This window comes from Tachyglossus aculeatus, unplaced genomic scaffold (assembly GCF_015852505.1).
Source record: "Tachyglossus aculeatus isolate mTacAcu1 unplaced genomic scaffold, mTacAcu1.pri scaffold_124_arrow_ctg1, whole genome shotgun sequence".
NCBI lineage: Eukaryota > Metazoa > Chordata > Mammalia > Monotremata > Tachyglossidae > Tachyglossus > Tachyglossus aculeatus.
Genome location: NW_024044853.1, coordinates 617,467 through 643,814, shown reverse-complemented (window position 1 = coordinate 643,814; position 26,348 = coordinate 617,467). Strand labels below are relative to the sequence as shown.

Sequence of the window (26,348 nt, the reverse complement as noted above, 5' to 3'; positions counted from 1 at the left end):
CTAATTAACATTTCACCAGGTGGCATCTCTCAACAGCATATCCTTCTAAATAAATCAGGAGGTAGATAAGTGAAGAGAGAGAAAAAATACTCTATCTAGGTTCCCTCAACCTTTTGCTTTTTAGGTGAACTTCTGAGTAGAACTATATTGCCAGGAACTAGTAACATAACCCCCTGTTGATAAATGGTTGGTGAAATCGGTTTCATTAAGGACACTCAGAGATTTAGGTTCTTCTAAAAAATAGTTTTAAAATCACACTGGGTATGTCATATGCAGACTCAGGCAATAGGGATTTTTTTCTCTTCCCTCAAGAAGGGAGGCATAGTCCCTCAGGAAGAGAGAGAGAGAAAGAAAGAGAGCGAGAGGGAGAGATAGTGAAAGAGAGTGAGAGACAGAGACAGAGAGAGAGAGAGCATAAGAGAGATATAGAAGGAGGAAGTAACTGATCATACAATTTTAACCATCATGCATTTTGGAGAAGTAAGATATCATTCCCAAGACATAAATTATCTCTGGGTTAATAGAAAAAGTGTCAATATCTATGACACATTCTAAGAGGAAAAGGGATTTACTCTGAGTACCACTATTAATCATCAAAAAACAGAGAAAGCACCTTTGTCTCCATTACTTTCCTAAAGACACTCTTCAATTCTTTGTTTCTCAAGCTGTTGATCAGAGGATTAAGCATGGGGATAAACACGTTATAAAACACTGAGACCAATCCGTTCTGATTCAGAGAAAAGTTTGAATGTGGTTGGAGATACATGATGGTCAGGGACCCATAGAAAATGAAAACATCAGTCAGGTGGGAAGTACAAGTGGAGAAAGCTTTCCATTTCCCCTCTCTAGAGTGGGTCCTCAGGATGGCAGCAAGAATGTAAATATAAGAGATCAGGATAGTCCAGAGTGTGCTCAAGATATTAAAGGTAACACAGATAAACATCACTAGGAAATTAATGCTTGTAACTGAACAAGAGGATTGTAACAGTAATGAAATTTCACAGAGGAAATGATTGATCACATTGGATTGGCAGAATGACAATCTAAATGTAAGATACGTATGAATAAGAGAATTTGCAAAGCTACCAAAGCAAGTAATTGATGGCAGGATAACACAGGCTCTGGGGGGTACAATAACTGTATAAAGCAGAGGGTGGCAGATGGCCACATATCGATCATATGTCATCACTGCCAGAAGCAATATCTCAGTGGTTCCAAATGCACCAAAGAAATAAGCTTGGGACACACACCTAAGGAAAGTAATGGCTTCGGTTTCTGACAAGAAGGTAATTAGCATCCTGGGAGTGATGCATGATGAGTAACAGAAATCGACAAAAGATCAATGAGGAAAATGTACATGGGGGTGTAAAGTTGGGACTTCATCTTGGTCAGCATCATCATCCCAAGGTTGCCTACCAGAGTGACAAAATAGGCCATGAGAAAAAACAGAAAGAGGGCCACCTGCAGATCCACTCAGTCGGTCAGTCCTGAAAGGATAAACTCATTACACATGGTGAGATTTCCTTCTGCCGCAGAGATGGAAGGAACAATGCAATATTAGTTGGATACTTGCTAAGTGAGTGTGGGTGAGAAGAGCAGAGTCTTAATACAATAGATTCTTAATCCAGTTGCTCTCCAAGGATTCACATCCTATGGCACATTTAAGCTCAAAACAAAAATTGAGAATGAGTGGATTTCTCTCCCATTTTCATGCTTATTTTTAAGGAAGGGCTTTTCTCCCACTGTTCTCCGTGCCTAATTCCCAGATGTGTACTCTGTACCAGAGCTTAATACAGTACTTTAAAAAGAGTAAGCACTTAATAAATGCTATTACTGCTCTCATCACTACTACTATTACTACTACCACCACTACTTGTACAACTAGTAGTACAAGTAAGTCTTAATGTATAGGGGGAAAGAAATATTTTAAAAGTGTTATAATGTCTTCTAATTCTTCTTTTGTACTCTCTCATCCTCCTCTGCCCATAGGAAGTTCTCAGTTAATACTACTACTTAATGAAGTAATGTTTCACTTATGAGATGCTGATGGCCTTGATCAGGGAGCTGAATTTGGACACCATGTCCTTACTCTCCTTTGGGCAAAAACCCTCTACCTATGTCCAGGCCAGACTGAACCTGCTCTTCAAAATCTGTAGGAAAATTGAGCCCTATATTTAGGATTTAATGTTAGATTTAGCCCCTAGCCCTAACCCTAACCGTGGTTCAATACTCTAGATGCAAAGTAATCACTGTTTAAATAAGGACAGAATTATTTCCTGAATACAACCATGGTGAGATGAGAAGAGTTCCACACAATCGCCTACTGGTCTAGAAAGAGGTAATATTTCCCACTAAGCCCGTGATTGAAAAACTAAGACCAGTCAGGGACATTACGTTGGAGGTTTCTTATTCCTGGTGCTGAGGATAAAATAAAAGGTAATACCTATTATTAGCAAGGCTGGTTGTTAAAACGGAGGAGGTGGAATTAACAGACTGAGAGGAAACAGGAAAAGGAACTGGGATCCTCCTTGCTCAGGAAGCTACATTTTCCAGAAAGCAAAAAAGTCCTGCCATCCCAGAAATCCTGGGGTGGAGACCTTTAAATGTTAAGAGGAGAAGCCATTTGCTCTTTTTACTCCTGCCACTGGAACTGGGACCTGGCTACTTCCACTGGGTCTTGGGGAACACTATGTGCTGGGAGTAAACATCTTCAGAAACCTGTTGATCAGAATTATCTTGTTTGTTTGCCAAAGGAATTTATAAAACGCGAGGCACTTGAGTATTTGGACCATTGTACCTGGAATTTGGTTTTGCTTTAGCTTTTCCCTCATTATTCCCTTCTTTCACTTCAAAATAAATAATAATAATAATAATACAATAATAATAATAGTTTTTGTTAAGCTCTGATTAGGTGCCGAGTACTGCACTAACTGCTGGGGTAGAAACAAAGTATTTACATCAAACACAACCCCAGCCCAAATCAGGGTTTATAGTCTAAGTATGAGGGAGAACAGATATCGAATCCCCATTTTACAGATGAGGAAACTGAATCACCCCACCACCACCCCCGAGCTGCTTTCAGTCTCACTATTTTTGCAGTTAAACACATTTCTCACAGGATTTCATCCCAATAAATGTGGTAGGTCACTTAATCCTTTGACTTATCCCTGTGGATAGTGACCATATTTGACCCCGTGACCCATGGAATCCTTTTAATATTATTTGTAAAGCCTTGATTAGTCATACCTTTTCACATTCATGGATAAACAGGACTTCTTGGTCAGATGCCGATCCTTAAACCAATAAAAGAAAGGATGATAATCCAAGAAAATCTTAACTCAAAACCTCTTTAATCTAATTGTGGCATCTCCTGACATTTTACACCCACCATAGCATATGATATATGTGAATCTGTATTTCTATCAGTGAATCTACATCTGCTTAAGCATATTCAGTCCCTTCTAGACTGTGAGCCCATGGGTGGGTAGGGACTGTCTCTATATGTTGCCAACTTGTACTTCCCAAGCACTTAGTACAGTGCTTTGCACACAGTAAGTGCTCAATAAATATGATTGATTGATTGATTGATTGATTTTAGTATAATAAAGGGACTAAGCATATTTAGTCCCTTCAATAAATACATTCAATTCCCTAGTTGGCCAGTCTTGTCACTCTCTGGGGATTTGTTCATTCATCTGAGGGAGGTAAAAACCTCCTAAAGCAAGATTTGTACACTGATTTCTCTAGATAGGGGAAAAGCAATTTGGTAAACTTTGCTCATGCGAAGACTGAGACTTCCTTCCTGTTTTCCATTTTTCCAGCATACATGACTGAAGAAAAATAGATCAGAGATGTAAATTCTGTATTTATGAAGTCAACTGTCACACTGTTGGGTAGGGACTGTCTCTATATGTTGCCAACTTGTACTTCCCAAGCGCTTAGTACAGTGCTGTGCACACAGTAAGTGCTCAATAAATACGATTGAATGAATGAACTGTCCTTTTTCCTTACTCACTGATTTTTCACGTTGTTTTGATTAAACAGGAAAGAACAACAACTTGATGCCTTTAATCCTCTCTCTTGGCACCCATCCCTTACTTAGAACATCCCTCTGGCCTAGAAAACCCTCTTCTGGTACAACAGTGAGACTACCCCTGTCAGAATCTCCAAAGTCCTCTTACAATCATATATCTTCCAAGAATGTAATAATAATAATAATAATGGTATTTGTTGAGCATTTACTGTGGGCCAGGCACTGTACTAAGTGCTGGAGTGGATACAGTAAATTGGGTTGGACACAGTCCCTGTCCCACTGAGGGCTCACAGTCTCAATCCCCATTTTACAGATAAGTTTACTGAAGCACAGAGAAATAAGTGACTTGCCCAATGTCACACAGCAGACAAGTGGCAGAGCTGGGATTAGAACTCATGACCTTCTGACTCCCAGTCCCTTGCTCTATCCACTACACCATGCTGCTTCTAAACTCCTCTAGACTGTAATCTCCTTTGGTCAGAGAACATGTATACCAACTCTCCCCAGCACTTATTATAGTACTCTGCAAATGGTAAGTGCTCAAATAATACAATTGATTGATTGATTATTTTATTCTTCCCTGACTAGTCTCTCATTTCCCCACCATATTCACCCTCTCTTCTGCATCATCTATGCACTTGGGTCTGTACCCCTTAGGCACTTCTGATACCTCATCGCCATCTTCACAGCACTTAGAAGTAGTGTGGCTCAGTGGAAAGAGCAAGGCCTTTGGAGTCAGTGGTCATGGGTTCAAATACCGGCTCTGCCAACTGTCAGTTGTGTGACTTCGGGCAAGTCACTTAACTTCTCTGGGCCTCAGTTACCTTATCTGTAAAATGGGGATTAAGACTGTGAGCCGGCCGTGGGACAATCTGATCACCTTGTAACCTCCCCAGCACTTAGAAAGTGCTTTGCACATAACAAACGCTTAATAAATGTCATTATTATTATTATTATTATTATTATTATTATTATTATTATTATTATATCCTTGTTCCCTGATGCTTTCCCCATCTATAATTGATTTAATGTCTGCTGCTCCTATTAGATTGTAAGAGCCTTGTGGGCAGGGTTCATTCTACCAATTCCAATTGTATTATACTATCCCAAGTGCTTAGTATACTGTGCTGCATACAGAAAACAAAGGACAAATTCAATTGATTGACTGACTGAGTTAGATAAGTTGTGTATAGAATGGGTCTGTACCCCTTAGGCACTCCTTCACAGCAGTTATGTGTATATCCTTATACCCTGATGCTCTCCCCATCTGTAGTTGATTTTAATTACATGGGGGGGGAGAGGCATGAATCTAGATACCCCACAGTGGGGTACCACCCCCAAAATAATACAGAGGTTCCTCTATCGAAGGCCCCTTCATAGTTCTTATTTCCCCAGTTTCAGAAACTTGTCTGGGCACAGTCCATGGGGCAATTATCCCGGACTTTGATTTCTGGGGGTGTCCACTGAGAGTTAAGAAGTGTGTAGAAGCAGCATGGCCTAGTGGCAAAAGCATGGATTTGGGAGTCAGAGGACATGGGTTCTAATCCCAGCTCCGCCACTTGTCTGCTATGTGACCTTGGGCAAACTGCTTAACTTCTCTTTGCCCCAGTTACCTCATTAGTAAAAAGGGCATTAAGACTGTAAGTCCCATGTGGGACAGGGACTGTGTCCAACTTAATTGCTTTGTATCTACCCCAGTGTTTAGAACAGTGCTTGGCACATAGCAAGTGCTTACCAAATACCATTATTACTGTTATTATTAAAGGTCATTGTACAAGTCAAGTGTGAGTGGGTCTCTTTAGTTGCATTTGGGTAGACTGACGAAAGGCTCTAATAAACCTCTCTTGATTAATTCCCTAGCACCTTATGCCATATAAACTATGATCTTAATTACACCAATTTTTAGGACTCTACATTATATATTTAATTACTTTGATTACTCTTGTAAATACTTTTATGTTTTTCACCCCTATTAGAGTGCAATTTCCTTGTGGGCAGAGAATATGCCACTTTTAAACTCTGAACTTTCCAATCATTAACACTGCACCAAATGAGCACTCGATGAGTATTAATGTTACTTATACTGTAAAATGAGGATCCAATATTTGTTTCCCTTTTCTCTTAGACTGTGAGACCCATGTGGGACAAGGGCTGTGTCTGACTCGATTGCATTGTACCTTCCCCAGTGCTTGGCACAATATTTGGCACATAGTACTCCACAAACATTAATTATTATTATTATTACTAGTACTTAGCATTCACAAGACTGTAAACAGAGCAGGAATTGTATTGACCCACTGTATTGTTCTCTTCCAAGCACTTAGTAGTAGTAATGATAATATTTTGCCATGAGTTTTCTATGTGCCAAGCACTGCACTAAGCACTGGGATATATACATGAAAATCAGGTTGGACACAGTACTTGTCTCCCAATGACCTAAATACAATAAATGCTCAGTAAATGCAATTGATTGATTTCTGACTACTTTTTTTCCATGGATTTCTCTGAATATAGGATGGTCCCTATTTTTTGTTTTATTTTATCCCCAGTTCAGCGTTAAAGAGTTCAGTTCAGTTCATCTAGACTGTAAACACGTTATGGGCAGCGAACATGTCTGGTAATTCTGTTGTTCTGTAGTTCAGTTATCTGCACATGGCAAGTGCTCAGTAAATTCCACTTCTGGATCAATTGATTGACTTAAGCAATACCAATCTCCTAAAGCCTAAACTTCAAGTCTAATAATCTCATATCCAGGGGTGAGTGAGCTTGCAATAAACCAGGAGAAAAGGTATAGGAACTGGAGAGTTTAAATAAATCTCTGGAGATTCTGTTTAATATCATGGAAAAAAATCTAGCAGAATCTTCTTCATTTGCAAAATGATTACTAAACTGTACCAGCCCTGGTGATAATGAGGTGCTAAGTGGTAAGACTTTGAAAGAAGACTCAAATTCAAAAGGACAGGTTACCTATATTAGATACAGGGGAGAATAATGAGGGAAGCATTTCTGCTTAACTCTGCCCTAAGGGGACAGCAATGTTCAAGCATGACCTCTTCCAAGAAAAACTACTCCTCGCTCAGTGAAAAGAGCACAGGCTTGGGAGTCAGAGGTCATGGATTCTTACCCTGACTCCGCCACATGTCTGCTGTGTGACATTGGGCAAGTCACTTAACTTCTCTGAGCCTCAGTTACCTCATCTGTAAAATGGGGATTAAGACTGTGAGCCCCACGTGGGACAACCTGATTTCCTTGTAATCACCCAACACTTAGAACAGTGCTTCACAAATAGTAAGCGCTTAACAAATGCCATTATTATTACTATTATTATTATTACAATCTTTAAATGCATATGAGGTGGATGGGATCATTATTATTATTATTACTGTTATAGTTTGCTAATAATAATAAAACTGCAGTATAATTGTTAGGAATTTACTCTGTGCCAAACTGTGCTAAGTCCTGCAGTGGATACATGATAGGATAATCAGAGATTTTCCATCATATTTATCTTACCAGGCATACTAGTGTATTTAGCCAAAAAAATTAAAGTCAGTAAAATCATCCTTTATTCCAAAAGAGGGTATGTGTGCGTGTGTGTGTGTTTGCTCTCAGTAGTGTTTTGCAGATAGTTAGCACTCAATAAATACCATGGTTTATTTATTGTGTTTATGTGCATGTATATACATATACCAAGCTGTCATGATTTAGGCTAGATGAGGTTTCTCTTTTTAATTGTTTTCTTTCCCCTGAAATTTCTACTATCCAATAAATATATAGCACCAATAATTGAACTCCTATTAATCTGTTGTCACTACCAGTAGAATAAATGTAAGGGTTTCAGGGACAACTTGGCTTTCATCTGAACTTAGACTTGGGTCTCTTCCCTTTGATTTCCATGCTAAGAAAACATGGAGCAATTTTCTTGAAAGCTGAGGGACTTCTCATTCCCAGACCTAGCTCTAATTGTTCATAATCAGGAACATGTTTAGTGTAAAATCAAAACTTGAGAAATCACTAGAGATTCAAACCCCAAATGTCCCTAAACCATGTACAAATGCAGAGCCAAAATAATAATAATGGAATTTGTAAATGCTTATTAAGTGCTAAGCTCTGTTCCAAGTGCTGGGTTAGTTACAAGCTAATCAGGTTGGCCCACTTGGAGCTCACAGTCTTTATCCCCATTTTACAAATGAGGTAACTGAGGTACAGAGAAGTGAAGTGACTTGCCCAAAGTCACACAGCTGACAAGTGGAGAACAGGATTAGAACCCACGACCTCTGACTCCCAAGCCCAAACTATTTCCACTATTCCACGCTGCTTCTCGATACATAGAGAAGCAAGAAGGAAATCTTGGTCAGTACCAGGCACTGTTCATTTGAGGCACATAAAACCTCAAATGAAGTTCATCTGGGTCTGAACTGCAGAAATATATCAAATTTATTTCAGGTGATCTTTCTAGCAGAATTAGGTAGGATCAGGCAGGAAAAAATGCATTTTCTTGAAACTAAATTACAAGATAAAGCAAATGCTTATTCTCCAAAGTGATGCGCATTGCTATCGCTGAGTTAATAGCTTATAAAAGTTAATGAACCAAGTGAGTGGATTGTTGACATTAATAACAGTGTTTTAATGCAGTAAGAACAGGGCTCCTTCAAGTGGGAGTCTGATTTTATGTGAGGTCCTGTGATTACAGTTTGGTAGGAGACTTTTAGTAGAAATGGGAGTGGTGAAATAAAAAAAAAGACAGCCCTGTCTTGTCTTAGAAAATGCCTAGGTACATCTGAAAGGACAACTTCTAGCAAACATATGGGGAACTATTTAAAAAAGTTAGGAGATTGCCAGGGTTTCAAACACATGCATTCTTATATCAAAGTGAATGTTTTGAAATTTGGGACACTGGGGTGAAGGAACTTTGTTATTAATGTTATGGGAAGGAAATAATCTTTAAATGTTAGCCAATTTGATTCAATTAACACAAAAATAAAGTATCCTGAGCTTTCCTGAGTCCTCAGTCCTCACAAAAAGTTGTCCATCTAGCTGCAAAAGGAATAAAACATTTCCTTCTCTGAACGGTAAGCTTGGGAAATCAAATCACTGCCCACATTACTTCTCTGCGAATGTCCTGGAAATATTTTCCCTCAATCCAAGGACCTGGGTGTACTTTTCTTTTTCTGATTGCCCATTCTACTCTGACTTCCCTTTCTTCACTCTGACACCCTTTATCCACATCTGTCAGTGTCAAACAGGTATGGAGGATTGGAGGAAGAGCAAGAAAAATGTCCTAGTCAATTAATTCCCCTCATTAAGAGAGAAGGGGTGTTAATAATAATAATAATGGTATTTGTTAAGTGGTTACTATGTGCAAAGCACTGTTCTAAGCGCTGGGGAGGTTACAAGGTGATCAGGTTGTCCCACGGGGGACTCACAGTTTTAATCCCCATTTTACAGATGAGGTACCTGAGGCACAGAGACTTGCCCAAAGTCACACATTTGACAGTTGGCAGAACCTGGATTTGAACCCATGACCTCAGACTCCAAAGCCCGTGCTCTTTCCACTGAGCAACGCTGCTTCTCTAATTGATATTTAAATCTTCTCTGTTGATATTTAATTCAATCCATCAACTGTATTTACTGAGTGGTTACTGTTTGTAAAACATTGCACTAAACACTAGGGAGAGTAGGGTATGTCACATTTGGTAGATATGTTCCCTGCCACAATGGGTTTACAGTATAGTTGGGGAGACAGACATTCATATAAGTAAATAAATTACTGATGATGATAATAATAATAATGATAATAATGGTATTTGTTAAGTGCTTACTATGTGCCAGGCACTGTACTAAGTGCTGGGGTAGTTACAAGCAAATAGACAATCCCTGTCCCACATGGGTCTCACAGTCTCAATACCCATTTTTTGGATGATGTAACTGAGGCACAAAGAAGTGAAGTGACTTGTCCAAGATCACACAGCAGACAAGTTGCAGAGCCACGATTAGAATCCATTACCTTCTGACTCCCAGGAGTGTGTCTAGCCACTATGCCATATTACTTCTCATATGTACAAAAGTGTTGTGGTGCTAACGGATGGGTGGATAATGTGTGCAAATACAAATGCAAGAGCTATACGGAAGGGAGTGGGATAAATTGAAATGAAGGCTTAGTCGGGGAAGACCACTTGGAGGAGATGTGCTTTTAATAAAGCTTTGAAGGTGGGTAAACATTTAAAAAGTGTTCCAATTATGGAGATGCAGTCAAACTTGAGACTTGCCCTGGATTTTCTCCCTGTTCTCCTCCTACCAGATTTCCCATTCTTATTATGCATTTAATCTGTTTACCTCTCCACCCTTTCTGAAAAGAAAGAAAAACAACATTTTTTTTAGCATGGCAAAAAATGCACAAATGTGCATTTAATTTTCACTGTGAGAAAAATAGGATAATCTCCTTTCAGCAAGTTACCTAATCAGATGAGGTGGGCAGGAAAAGTTCCCTTTTTTATTTTGGCATTTAAGGGGACTCTGTTTCTCTGTGGGACAGGTGGAGCAGTGGGGAAGCAAAAACAGAAACCACACCTAGTCATTTGAGAAAACTATCTTTACCTGACTGAGATCAGCAGTTAAAATCTGGAAGCATCTCTGGAACTTCCTATCTTTTTAAGAATGCCTCTTCTTCATCTCTGGAACAGAAGACTTCACTTGCTAGGGTGACAGTCACCATCTCGGCTCCACTTCTATACCCCTCCCATCATCAAGAGGTAGAGCAGGATAACCATGGCTGGCTACTCTAGCCCAGTAGCCATGGTGATGTGTGTTTCCAATTCCTCTATGAAGCTGCTGGTCTTAATCAGGGGATTCAAGGATCTGAGCATTCTGGGGCAAGGGCATTTGCCTATTAACATGAGTGGTATTTTTTAAAAATCAATCAATCAATCAATCAATCAGTGGTACTTTGAATGCTTACAGTGTGCAGAGCATAATACCAAGCACTTGGGAGAATATATTAGAGTTGGTATGTCTGTAATAATAGTAATGATATTTGTTAAATGCTTACTATGTACCAAGCACTATTCTAAGCACTGGTAGATACAAGGTAATAAGGTTGTCCCACATGAGGTTCACAGTCTTAATCCCCATTTTACATATGAGGTAACTGAGGCACGAAAAAGTTAAATGACTTGCTCAAGCTCACACAGCAGACAAGTGGCAGGGTCAGGATTAGAACCCATGTCCTCTGACTCCCAAGGCCGTACTCTTGCCACTGGTCCATACTGCATACTTGTTGAGTTCTTACTATGTTTCAGGCACTTTTCTAAGTGCTGGGGTAGATGCAATTTAAACAGGTGAGATTTAATATTTAATCCGTGGTCCCCTAACTGATGATTGATCGGATCTCTTTTCTTATTCTGGCAGTTATCACTTGGAGAAGTCTCATAAATGGCTAAAGGGAATGATATTGTGGTAAGACAATTTATTCTCTTGGGGCTGACAGAAAACCCTAGCTTGCGAATGTTTTTATGCTGTTTCCTTTTATTTATTTGATAACTGTGGTATGAAATCTCTGGATGATCGTGTTAATTGGGGTGAGTTCCCAGCTTCATTCCCCCCCAGTATTTTTTCCTCGATCACCTGCCTTTCTTAGATGTCTGTTCTTCATCATTTTTGCCTCCCAAGATGCTGGTAATCTTCATATATGAGAGGAGAGTCATCTCTGATGCAGGGTGTATCCTCCAATATTCCTGTTTCAACATGTTCATAACCACAGAGTATCACCTGCTGGCTGTGATGGCTTACAACCGATATTTAGCTATTTGCTACCCACTTAACTATACAGGCATTATGACCCTAAATGCCTTTATATATACGGTGACTCGATTCTACTTAATGGGCTTTTTGAACTCACTTACGCATACGAGTGGTTTCCTGAGTTTGTCTATCTATGGACCTAATGTCATTAATCATTATTTCTGAGACATCCCATTATTGTTCAAACTTTCCTGTTCCAATGCCTACAACAATAAGGTCTTGCTCTTGACTTTCTCTGGGGCCATTACAGAAATCACCTTTCTGAGGGTAATCAACTCCTATGTGTATATTTTCTCGACTATCCTAAGACAAAAAGCCTTCTCCACCTGTGCCTCCCACCTGACCATGATCACCATTTTCAATGGAACAATGCTATTTGCATATTTTCACCCAACTTTCAGATATCTGTTGGCTCAGGCCAAATTAGTGTCTGTGTTTTTTAATGATGATGGTATTTGTTAAGTACTTACTATGTGCAAAGGACTGTTCTAAGCGCTGGGGTGATACATGGTGATTAGGTTGTCCCACATGGGCCTCACAATCTTAATCCCCATTCTAGAGATGAGGGAACTGAGGCCCAGAGAAGTGAAGTTACTTGCCCCAAGTCACACAGCTGACAACTGGCAGAGCTGGGATTTGAACCTATGACCTCTAACTCCAAAGCCCGTGCACTTTTCCACTGATCCACGCCCAAGCGCTTAGTACAGTGGTTTGCACATTGCGCTCCATAAATACGATGAATGAATGAGTGAATGTTCATTCATTCATTGGTATCTACAAGTCACCAGTGTAAAGGGCGCCTCTCAGGGTGGCACTGTGTGCAGAGTGCCATTCTGGGGGGTGCCAACAGGGGTGGCATTGGGTGGCCAGTCAGTCAATCGTATTTACTGAACGCTTTCTGTTTGTGGAGCACTGTACTAATTGCTTGGGAGACTACAGTACAAACACATTTACTGCCCATGATGAGCTGATAGTGTTGAGGTTAATAATTGTGACATTTGTTGAGTACTTACTCTGTTTCGGGCACTGTACTAAGCACTAGGGTTCTATGGTCTCCATTTTACTGGTGATTTCGTCTGAAGGAGCAGTGGGCCTTTCTAGCCAAGTAGGGAAGAGGGGTGGAAGGGTGGGATTACAATCTCACTGTGGGTTGGCTCTCAAGCATCTGCCTCCCCCGCGTCCTCGGATGTGCCTCTGCCTAACTCAAGATAAGGCCTCTGGCCCTGAGCCGTGAGGGAATGGGTAGGCCTGTTTCCCACCTCACAGGCCTGCCAGCACCCAGAAACAAAGTTTCTTTGCTGATTTAGTGGAAGCAAGAGCATCTCTGTGCCTGCCGCCTCATCTGCAAAATGGGAATTAAGACAGGGAGCCCCATGTGTCCATCCCGAGTAACCTGTATCTACCTCACTGCTTAGAACAGTGCCTGGCCCATAGTAAGCACTGAAGAAATGCTGTTAAAAAAACTGTGGGGAGGTCAACTGGGCACATAACTCTTAGGTTGCCAAGGCTTAGGTTATCAATTGTGCCTACAATCGTGGTCGGTGTGATCCCTGCTGTTGGTGAGAGAATTTAAAATAGAGATAGGGGAAGTAGCAGAGAATAAGGATATGGACACGAGTGCTGTTGGAGTTGGGGTGGGGAGTGATTATCAGAGTGCTTAGGGGTAATAATAATTATGATGACATTTATTAAGCACTTACTATGTGCAAAGCACTGTTCTAAGCGCTGGGGAGGTTACAAGGTCAGGTTGTCCCTCAGGGGGCTCATAGTCTCAATGCCCCATTTTTCAGATGAGGCAACTGAGGCACAGAGAAGTGACTTGCCCAAAGTCACACAGCTGACAATCGGCGGTGCTGAGATTTGAACCCATGAACTCTGACTCCAAAGCCGGGGCTGTTTCCACTGAGCCACGCTGCTTCCCAAAGCTGCTTCTGAAAGCCAATGATAAGGGGTTTCTGGTTGACGCGGAGATGGATGGGAAACCACCGGGTTTCTGAGGAGTGGGGAAACGTGTGTGGTGCACCCTGTTTAGAAAAATGTGGTCCAGGAAACAGAGTTAAGCAAAGTCTGGAAAGAGGAGAAGCTGGAGGCTGGGAGATGAGTAAGGAGGCTGATGTCAAGGTGAAGTGTGACAATCACTTGGGCCGGCATCACAGCAAATGGAGTGGGAGAAGTGGAGTCTGAAGATGTCACGAAGGTAAAATGGGCAGGATTTGGCGACAAGCTGGATATGTGGGCCGAATGCAAGATGAGTTGATGAAAAGAATTCTAGATTTTTGGCTTGTGGGACACGGATTGCTGTTATGTCTGAAGTAATGGGCAAGTCAGAGCTAGAGGTTTTGAATGGGAAGCTGAGCAGTTCCGCTTTGGAGGTGAGTTTGAAGCAAATGCGGGACATCCAGTAGAGACATCCTGAAAGCAGGAGGAAATATAAGACCAAAGAAGAGAGAATCTCAGCACTCAGTCTAAGCACTCAGTCTCTTTTGCAGGCACCTCCTCCCCCTCCCATCCCCTTACTGTGGGGTTCCCCAAGGTTCAGTTCTGGGTCCCCTTATGTTCAAGATCTACACTTACTTCCTTGGTGACCTCATTCTCTCCCACGGCTTCAACTATCATCTCTACGCTGATGAAACCCAAATCTACATCTCTGCCCCTGCTCTCTCCCCCTCCCTCAAGGCTCGCATCTCCTCCTGCCTTCAGGACATCTCCACCTGGATGTCTGCCCGCCACCTAAAACTCAACATGCCCAAGACTGAACTCCTTGTCTTCCCTCCCTGCCCTCTCCCTGACTTTCCCATCAATGTTGACGGCACCACCATCCTTCCCGTCTCACAAGCCCGCAACCTTGGTGTCATCCTCGACTCTGCTCTCTCATTCACCCCTCACATCCAAGCCGTCACCAAAACCTGCCGGTCTCAGCTCCGCAACATTGCCAAGATCCGCCCTTTCCTCTCCATCCAAACCGCTACCCTGCTCGTTCAAGCTCTCACCCTAGCCCGTCTGGACTACTGCATCAGCCTTCTCTCTGGTCTTCCATCTTCGTGTCTCTCCCCACTTCGATCCATACTTCATGCTGCTGCCCAGATTGTCTTTGTTTAGAAACGCTCTGGGCATTTTACTCCCCTCCTCAAAACTCTCCAGTGGCTACCAATCAATCTGCGCATCAGACAGAAACTCCTCACCCTCGGCTTCAAGGCTCTTCATCACCTCGCCCCCTACTACCTCACCTCCCTTCTCTCCTTCTACAGCCCACCCCGCACCCTCCACTCCTCTGCCGCTAATCTCCTCACCTTACCTCGTTCTCGCCGGTCCCACCGTCGACCTCAGGCCCACGTCATCCCCCTGGCCCGGAGTGCCCTCCCTCTGCCCATCCACCAAGCTAGCTCTCTTCCTCCCTTCAAGGCCCTACTGAGAGCTCACCTCCTCCAGGAGGCCTTCCCAGACTGAGCCCCTCCTTCCTCTCCCACTCCTCCCCCTCTCCACCCCCGTCTTACCTCCTTCCCTTCCCCACAACACCTATATATATGTATATATGTTTGTACATATTTATTACTCTATTTATTTATTTATTTTACTTGCACATATCTATTCTATTTATATTATTTTGTTAATATGTTTGGTTTTGTTCTCTGTCTCCCCCTTCTAGACTGTGAGCCCACTGCTGGGTAGGGACTGTCTCTATATGTTTCCAACTTCTACTTCCCAAGCACTTAGTACAGTGCTCTGCACACAGTAAGCACTCAATACGATTGATTGATTGATTGATTGATTGAGATCGGGACCGGAGATGTTGACTTGGTGATGGAAATTTCAGGAGTTCTGTTTTAGACACCGCTCCTCCACTGGACTGTTCACTCCTAGGGGGCAGGCAGTATTGGGATGATACGCTATTGCCCTCTCCCTGGCTCTTGACACTGGGCTCCACACACAGACTCTCAGCCTCTGCATCCGGCTGACTGATCTAAATGCCAGATTGGCCATCGGATCTCGTAGCCGCAGATGGAGAGAAAGGGACCCGTGTGTTTTCATCAGATCGGGTTCAGAGGAGGAAAAGATGGAAGACCACCATCGGGGAGAGGAGCAGATCACAGGAGAGCCAATCGCACCCCGGCCCTGGAGCCGCCGTCCAGCTTCCCCCCGCCGCTGGGCCTGCTTCCGAAAGGAGATAATGGTAACGAGAGCATCACTTACAATAATTTTCCTTTATCTTGCATTGTATGGAACTCTAGGAACGGTTTTACTCTCTTGTACTTGCCTTGTCTTTTGCCATCGAATCATTTCTGACACGTAGCGACACCACAGACACATCTCTCCCAGAACACCTTGCTCTCCATCTGAAATCATTCTGGTAGTGTATCCCTAGGGTTTTCTTGGTAAAAATATGGAAGTCATTCAACACTGCTCCTTCTGCAAAGTAAACAAGTCTCAGACCTCGACTCTCTCCTATGCGGCTCCTGCCCAGCATGGGTGAGTTTTGCCTTGTTGCCTTCCTCTCACTAGCCAGTGGCTAAGCTCAGAATGGAATGGGTATGCCACTGCTTGATTCTCCCTCCCATAGCTGAGACTGGTAGAGTACGAGAAAAGCTCCAGGTGTGACTCTGAGAGGGGGATTCACTTGTTAACCATCCTGAATCTCTTGATTTACAGCCTAGGGAACAAGAAGGTCCAGGAGGGTTTGAGAAGTATGGTGCAGAGGAAAATATATTTTCAATGAATGCGAAGGTGCAAAGTTAGTGATTCTAGTGGAGGAGGGGGGCCTCTCGGCACCCCAACTCCCAGAAGGCTCCTATCCTCCGGACGCCACCATAGGGGCCCGGGATCACCGATCCTGAGAGGCCCGCCCGCCATCACAGAGCGGGGCCCCGGAAGGACCTCTCACCTCCGGACACTACCATGAGGAGTGGGGAATCTCCCTCCCTCCTCGAGTAGCCTGTTATCGGACTCCCATGATTCGTGGCCGGGCTCCTGGCCGTCCCCGTCTCGAACATCTGCATCCCCGCCCCCATCCAGTCCAAGATACTGATGCTTCTGGACTGGGTTCCCCCCACAAAACAATCATCAGTAGACTCACCCCTCGAAGGGAACTCCACTCTGTCCAAGTAGCCAACTGGGATCATGGGACATTGTGTACCCCTGCTTGCATACCCCCGTTCCCCCCCATAAGCGACCTTCTTTGAGGAGCCCCCACTCCCTCCTTCCAACACCAGCCAGGACTGATTCCCCCCGCCCCCATCCCCGAGGAAAAAGGCCCTTGTTCCCACCGAGTTACTTCAATAATAACCCCATTCTCACCTACTCAGCCCACCCATGCTATTTGTCTGTTTACTCCTCTTCCCAGGCGTTTCCTCTCTCATGAACAGCTATAACAGTTATGCCCTACTCCAGAGCTGCCATCCATAGGACTCCATACTCCACCAACTCAGACATTTCTGCCAAGAGCCCCTGGACTCCCCTTGCCATTAGCGTTTTTGATTTGATTTGACTGACCCATGAACAATTCATTCTTCTGCTTTGGGCATCTTCTGGCTATTTTATGCATGCATCTGCATGTTAATTGTTAACTGCTCTCTATGATGTCATCATCTGCTTATTTTATCATTGCTATCACATGTTAATTGTTATAACTGTTTCCTGCTCTCTGTGATGTCAACATCTGCTTATTTTATTGTTGCCATCACATGTCAATTGTTAACTGCTCTCTGTGATGTTATCATCTACTTATTTTATTATTGTTACTGCATGTTAATTGTAAATTGCTCTCTGTACTGTCATTTACCTTGCTGACCTCATCAAGGACTATCACTTCTCCTGGAACCATCGGCCCTTCCCAGGCCTCACGTTCCCCTTCCCCTCTCTCACCCAGCTCTTTCCCTCCCTTTCCCCCATCTCCACTCTTCCCCCCACCCCCTCCCAAAAGTCCCTCTCTACCAGAGCCAACCCTGAACCCCTCCCTTCCAACCCGATCACTTCCAAACCCCTCCCTCCCCTCCTCCCTGCCCCCACCCCATCCCAGTTCTCCCTGCCCATTGCCACCCATCTTCCCCCCTCTCCCCGCCCAGGCCCCTGCCAACTCATTCTAATACAAACCATCCCCTCCCCTCACACCCTTCCTCCTCCCTTCCTTCCCTCCACAGCTGCTGCCAAGTGTGGCCTATGGGACCCCCGCTCTATTATAGGTAAACTTATTTTCACCCTTGACGTGTTCCTTTCCAGCTTCCTCCTCCTCCTCGCCCTAACCAAAACAGGGCTCACCCCGGATGACACGTTCTCTTCTGCTGTTCTCTCCAGCAGAGGACTCTTCTTCTCCCACTCCCCCAGACTCACCGGAAAAGGAGGAGGTGTCGACTTCCTTCTCGCACCCCAATGTCGCTTTTGCACTATCCCTCCTCCCCCTTCCTTTTACTTCCCCTCCTTTGAAGACCATATTATTTGCCACTACCACCCCCTTCCCGATCCTTGTAACAGTCATCTACCGCTCCCCAGACCCCACCTCCAACTTTTTAAAACAATTTTGACCCCTTACTCACCTTCCTTCTCTCCTTTTCCATGCCCACTCTGATCCTCGGAGACTTCAGCATCCACATGGATATCCCTGGTAACTCCTCTGCTGCCCACCTTCGATCTCCCCTTGATGCTGCCAACCTCCTGCTCCACCCGACCTCACCCACTCACCAACCTGGTCACACCCTCTACCTCATCATCTCCTACCACAGCACTATATCCACAATCACCAACTCTGAAATCCCTCTCTCTGATCATAACCTTCTCAACTGCTTCCTCACTCACACTCCTCCCCCTGTAAATCTATATTACTACCCTACAGGGACCTCTGCTCTCTCGACCTCATCCATCTTTCTCAGCTCATCAAACCCCATCTCCCCTCCCTGTCCTGTCTACCCAATCTTGATGGCCAGATTACTGCTCTCAACTCTACCCTCTCTACTTAACTCAACTCACTCGCTCCCCTCTCCCTTTTCCACTCCCATACCACTATCCCACAGCCTTGGATCACTGCCACTCTCTGCTTCCTTTGCTCTTATGCTCGAGCTGCTGAACACTGCTGGCAAAAGTCTAAACACCAAGCCAATCTTTCTCACTTAATGTTTATCCTTTCCTGCCTTAACTCTGCCCTCTCCTCTGCCATGCCTGATGTGCATCTAACTTTATTTCTATTTATTTATTGTGATGACTTGACATCTGTCCACACGTTTTGTTTTGTTGTCTGTCTCCCCCTTCTGGACTGTGAGACCATGTTGGGCAGGGACCGTCTCTATATGTTACCAACTTGTACTTCCCAAGAGCTTAGTACAGTGCTCTGCACACAGTAAGTGCTCAATAAATAAAATTGAATGAATGAATGAAAGGTAACATTCAGCACTAGCAGCTAAGGAGAACAAGAAAAACACATTCTGCAAACGATGCCACCTTTTTGGCCAGAAGGTAGTTAACCATTATTTTAGGAGCAATGATAGAAGAGTAACTGATAGCCAAGAAAGACAGATTGCTGAGGAAAAATGTATGGGGTTGTCAAGTTGGGAGCTCTTCTTGATCAACAAGAAGATTGTCAGATTCTTCAACACAGTGATGAGATAGATGGCCCAAAAAACCAGAAAGATGACAAACTGTAAGTCTGGGTGGTCCGTAAACCCCAAAAGAATAAACTCAGTCACCCTGGTACAGTTGTTCTCTTCCATTAATTCCATTGTGCGCCTTGGAACTAGGTAGAAGCAGTTTATCATTGGAATGGAACCAAATTCGGCCAGAGAGTTTACCCTAATGGAACTCTCTGTGACTCATTGTTGTTAACACAATGTCCTTGCTGAGGTTATGGATCTTCTCTGAAAATCATTTCAGCAACTGCATGAAAGGAGAAATGTGTTTGATTCATAGGATTTAACCACGTGCACATTGGTATCTTCCTGCTCTCTTTATATTCTACCTATAACAGCTCTCCTCAACAATTACTGTCTTTGGACTTTTCTTTGCCTTAAAGGAAAACTACACTTAGAACCAATACCCAGCTTGCATTGCAAAACCTCTGGGGAATAATTGAGACGTTAGTGTACTCCCAGACACTCTTGTAAGGCATCTTATGAAAAATAGTGGGAAAATGGGATCTGATCCACAGCAAGTGACAGAGAGCAGGAGGAGGAAAATACAAGCCACAAGTGTCTGCTACTGTCAATACAAACTCAGCCATCAGAATTGGGGAAGCACATTCAGGAGTGGCAGGGGAAGACTTGGCTGTTGTGAGCAGCAACTGCACTAATAATAATAATAATAATTCTGGTATTTGTTAAGTGCTTACTATGTGCCAGGCACTGTACTAAGCACTGGGGTGGATACAAGCAAATTGGGTTGGACACAGACCCTGTCCCAAGTGGGGCTCACAGTCTCATCGCCATTTTACAGATGAGGTAATTGAGGGACAGAGAAGTTAAGTGACTAGTCGAAGGTCACACAGCAGAATAATGGTGGAGCCGGGATAAGAACCCATGACCTTATGACTGTTAGGGCCATGCTCTATCCACTATTCCATGCTGCAGTATCGGTACCATGAGGCGGGAGGAAAGGAGGCAGGGAAGTAAAGTGTTCTGCACACAATAAGCACTCAATAAATATGATTTAATGAATGAATGAATGAATGAAAAGAAGGAAGCTCTGAGTTTGCAACTCAAAACCCTGATCTGCAAATACAAGTAATCCCCAAAATGGGATTGGAGAGATCTGCTCGGTGAGAGAAAGACCCTGGCTACATAGCTTGAAGACACACTTACAAACACACACACACACACACACACACACACACACACACACACACACACACAAACACACACAGATATAAAATAAACCCAGTCCTCTCATAATGAAGGGAGATTGCTTTCTTGCAAACTCTGGGTTAAAGAAAACTCATATTGTAGTGTTCATTGTGTTGGACACTGCATGAGGCACATGTTCTTCCAGCACCATGGTATGCTGTATTTAACAGACTTGCATTATTGAAAGAACATTCTCCAATTCCCTAACAGTGTTCTCACCAAAACACCCAGTGAAAACATGTGTTGTAGCAGAAATGAGTGCACAGAGAAACACCCAGGTGCACAAAGAAAAAGTAAAAAAACAAACCTATGAGCAAACAACCAGAGACAGAAAAACATGTGGACACACTAGAATATACAAATACCCAATCACAGATGCACAGAGATACAGACAGGAGAACAAACATGGACACAAAAACAAAGGGAGAAACACGCTTAAAATGCACAGGGAAAGGCTCGCACATTGAACAATCTATGGAGAGATGCTGAAAAATGTCCAAGGGCATGCATGAACATGCACAGGTAAACATACCTGAACACACCCAGAGATACAAGCATTCGTAAATGTGGGAAAATGCATATATTTTCATCCCACTCCACGACTCCCAGGAAAACACATAAGGACACACAGAAACACGAGTAGGGATGGCAACCCACAGACTGAAAAACACATAAAAATGCATAACCTTAATTACTGCAGGGAAATAAAGTGTAGCTTATCAAGGAGCCAAAGGAAATCCCCAGTTCCAACACCTTCCTTCTTCAACATTTTATTTCCCTCTCATAATTAAACATAAATTAAATGCTGGAAGGAAGGGAGGAGGTTCAGGGGGAGAATATCATGGAATATATATAAATACTCATCTCCTGAGAACTTTGACCTCCTATTTAACAAATATTGATAAGGCATTAACTCTTAAGGAAGTCTCTTCACCCTAAGAGCTCATACTTCTATTTGAAAAAACAGGGTTGTTTGTTCAAAGGAACAAATCCAACAAATCCAAATCCAAACATATCCAATATAATCCAACATGCATGAAATCTATATACAAATATTTTACACTGGATACCTTCTATTCATCAACATTAAAAAAAATTGTTGTATCTTAATCCTCACATGATCTGAATACAGGAGGTATCTTGGTCCGAATAGATGTTGTATCTTTATCCTCACATGATCTGAATCCAGGAGGTATCTTGGTCTGAATAGATTGGAGATCCAAGCAGGCTCCAATTGTAAAGGAGAAAATGTTGTAATCAAGGGGATGAAAAAACCAATGGAGGTCACATTCACAGATGGAAGGATGGTCATTTGACTTTTGTTGGACATACAATGATTTCCTCAAAACTCAATAAGAAGATGCTTCCCAATTTATGCTCTGATTGGTGGAATTTTGCTGTCGGGGTAAGCAGGAGGGAATAAGTCCCTAAGGCAGCTCTGTACTCCAGATCTCATTCCAGGAACCATTTGGAGTACTAGTTGTCCTTTGGGAGGATGGGAAAATTATTTACATCTGGTTTTCCACTTCATGGGAGTATATATGTGTGTGGAAATGGGTTTTCTGAAGATTTCCCCTTTCCTTCTTTCAATCAATCAATCAATCAATCAATCAATCATATTTATTGAGCACTTACTGTGTGCAGAGCACTGTACTAAGCGCTTGGGAAGTACAAGCTGGCAACATATAGAGACAGTCCCTACCCAACCGTGGGCTCACAGTCTAGAAGGGGGAGACAGAGAACAAAACCAAACATATTTACAAAATAAAATAAATAAAATAGATGTGTACAAGTAAAATAAATAAGTAAATAGAGTAATAAATATGTACAAATATATATACACATATACAGGTGCTGTGGGGAAAGGAAGGAGGTAAGATGGGGCGGATGGAGAGGGGGACAAAGGGGAGAGTAAGGAGGGGGCTCAGTCTGGGAAGGCCTCCTGGAGGAGGTGAGTTCTCAGTAGAGCCTTGAAGGGAGGAAGAGAGCTAGCTTGGTGAATGTGCAGAGGGAGGGCATTCCAGACCAAGGGGATGACGTGGGCTGGGGGTCGACGGCGGGACAGGCAAGAACGAGGCACAGTGAGGAGATTAGCGGCAGAGGAGTGGAGGGTGCGGGCTGGGCTGTAGAAGGAGAGAAGGGAGGTGAGGTAGGAGGGGGTGAGGTGATGGAGAGCCTTGAAGCGGAGGGTGAGGAGCTTCTTCCTGATGTGCACATTGATTGGTAGCCACTGGAGATTTTTGAGGAGGGGAGTAACATGCCCAGAGCATTTCTGGACAACGACAATCCGGGCAGCAGCGTGAAGTATGGATTGAAGTGGGGAGAGACACGAGGATGGGATATCAGAGAAGAGGCTGATGCAGTAGTCCAGACGGGCTAGGGTGAGAGCTTGAACGAGCAGGGTAGCTGTTTGGATGGAGAGGAAAGGGTGGAACTTGACAATGTTGTGGAGCTGAGACCGGCAGGTTTTGGTGACGACTTGGATGTGAGGGGTGAATGAGAGAGCGGGGTCGAGGATGACACCAAGGTTGCGGGCTTGTGAGATGGGAAGGATGGTAGTGCCGTCCACAGTGATGGGAAAGTCAGGGAGAGGGCAGGGTTTGGGAGGGAAGACAAGGAGTTCAGTCTTGGACATGTTGAGTTTTAGGTGGCGGGCAGACATCCAGATGGAGATGTCCTGAAGGCAGGAGGAGATGCAAGCCTGGAGGGAGGGGGAGAGAGCAGGGGCAGAGATGTAGATTTGGATGTCATGAGTATAGAAAAAGCCAAGAGTATCTGAAGGTCTTACAGGAAACATGGCACTTGCAAGAAGATATAATTAAATGTAATATAGAGTAATAGTTATATAAAATCAATATAATATATAATAATTATATAAATGATATAATTCTGATTAATTCAGAATCACCATACTAGAGATGGAGAAACAGAACGAAGAGAAGGCAATTGTTTTGGTGGTTTAAAAACAAAATATACACACAACTTTCCCCTAAGCCAATCATCAGCCTTTGTCAGGGTCAGGGTAGGCTTGGGGCCACTTAGGTCTTCAAACACCACTAGACTTTCCCCTTCACATGTCAGGGTTTCATGATCAAGGTGCTGGATTTATATGCAAATTCCACTCTGAAATCTTAAGCAAAAGTTTGTGGCCCGAGAAGCAGAGTTGTGGCAAATCTCCCTAGGAAGAAGTCTCTGTGTTCAGTAATTTGGGTAATCTGGGCTCCCCAAAGACCACTTTTGTCAGCAACCTTATAGCACGGAAGCAAAATTGGATCTTTTTTCTTGATTATTTCAGTTCCTGGCAACCCTTTTCCCTATGAAACCTTCATATTGGAGTAAGATAAATGGGACCCAAGGTTCACTTTAGAGGTTCATTTGTGTGCTGAATAAACGAGGGCAAGTCATTTAACTTCTCTCTGCCTCAGTTTCCATGACTTTAAAATGGGGATGAAGTACCTGTTCTCCTTCCCTCTTAGATCAATCAATTATATTTGTTGTTTTCTTACTTTTACAAAGTAAGTGTTCAATAAATATGATTGATTTATTGACAGGGAAAGTCGTTTGGAGGAGATGTGATTTTAATAAGGCTTTGTAGGTAATGAGAGTGTTGGTTTCTGGGTAACTAAAGGGGAGGGAGTTCCAGGCCAGAGGCAGGATGTGGGCAAGGAGCCAGCAACAAGCCAGATAGGATCAAGGTACAGTGAGTAGATTGGTGTTAAAGCAGCAATGTGAGAGGGCTGGGTTATAGTAAGAAGTCAGAGAAGTAAGATAGGAGGGGGCAAGAGGGCTGAGTGTTTTAAAGCCGATGGTAAGGATTTTCTGTCTGATGCAGAGGTGGATGGGCAACCACTAGAGCTTCTTCAGGAGTGGGGGAGCATGGTCTGAACTATTTTTAAAGAAATGATCCAGGCAAGCAGAGTGCACTGTGGACTGAAGTGGAGAGAGAGAGGGGGCAGGGAGGTTAGCAAGGAGGCTGATGCAATAGTCAAGGTATAATAGGATAAGGTCTAGGATCAACATAGTAGTAATTTGGATGAGACTATGAACCCCATGTGGCTCAGGGACTGTAGCTGATCTGATTAGTTTATATCTAACCCAGTGCTTAGTATGATGTTTGGCACATAGTATTTTACAAATTTTAATTATTATTATGGTTATTGTGATTATTAGCACTGGGCTTGAAGACTTTGGAACATTCCCAGTGTTTGGGAAACTCACTAGGTATTCAGAGTGGCTCTTGTCTAACGAAGGCTCCAGGGACATCAACCTGGATTAGAGGGTGTGGGAAGACATGTCATTAAGAAATTAAAAATACATGATTAACCACTATTATTGTTTCATTATTATTATCATCATGATTATTGTTATTACTACTAATCATCGTAGTAGTATTTGTTAAGCATTTACTATGTCCCAAGTACTGTACTAAATGCTGGGATAAATGCAAAATAATCTGGTTATATACAGTCCCTATCACACCTCAGACTCACAGTCTGTGAGCCTGAGTCCCACAGTTAGACTGTCTCTATCCCAGATCCTCTAGTACCAGCCATTAGACTTAACCTGAATGAATGAGAACAGCTAGCATTTATCCTAGGGATTGTGCCTGGAAAATGTACTGAACTAGGAAAGGCCTAGGAAATTGAAAGGGGAGAAGAAGTTAATGGCCAAGGGTTGCTTCATAGGTTTTTAGATCCCCGCACGTGATTTCACAGATTGTAGCTCCTTGAAAGAGTTTTGTTTAGTCCTAGATTCACGTGCCGTTCTAGACTTCTGGACTCTCCAGTTCTCTTCCACACAAGCATAAAACAATGCACTCCACTTCCTAAGGGTGGCAGTTCTCCCTCTGCCTCTGTCTCCATATCATTCTTAGGACCACCTGTAGTTGTTCCAGGGATCTTCTACTCTAAATCCACCCTAACGAAGCAGTGTGGCCTTCTGGATAAAGGACAGGCTGAGAGTCAGAAGGACTTGGCTTCTAATGCCAGTACCATCACTGCCTGCTGTGTGAACTTGGGCAAGTCATTTAACATCCCTGGACCTTAGTTGCTCCATCTGCAAAATAGGTATTAAGACTGTGAGCCCCATGTGGGTCTCTTCACTCTCCTCACTCTCCTCACTCTTGGCTTCAAGGCTCTCCAGCACCTCACCTCCCATCTATCCTTCTACAGCCCAGACCGCACACTCCACTCCTCTGCTGCTAACCTCCTCACTGTGCCTCGTTCTCACCTGTTCCACCGTCGACCCCTGGCCCACGTCCTTCCTCTGGCCTGGTATGCCCTCCCTCTGCACATCTGCCTAACTAGCTCTCTTTCTCCCTTCAAAGCCTTACTGAGAGCCCACCTCCTCTAGGAGGCCTTCCCAGACTGAGTCCTCCCTTTTTCCTCCCCTCCTTCTTCTCTCCTCCCCGTCACCCCCCTCACATCTGTCTTACCTCTTTCCCCTCCCCATAGCACTTATATATATTTCTACATATTTATTACTCTGTTTAATTTGCACATATTCACTATATTTTATTAATGATGTGTATATAGCTATAATTATATTTATTCTGATAGTATATTTATATTTATATTTATATTTATTCTGATAGTATTGACTACTGATATTATTCTGATAGTATTGTCTACTTGTTTTTTTTTGTTGTCTGTCTCCCCCTTCTATACTGTGAGCCCTTTCTTGGGTAGGGACCGTCT

At 43.3% G+C, this 26,348-nt stretch overlaps 1 pseudogene; it reads right to left on the bottom strand.

Annotated features, from left to right (window-relative positions):
* Positions 1-586: 586 nt before the first annotated feature.
* Positions 587-1,401, bottom strand: LOC119922787 (annotated as a pseudogene).
* Positions 1,402-26,348: the final 24,947 nt, after the last annotated feature.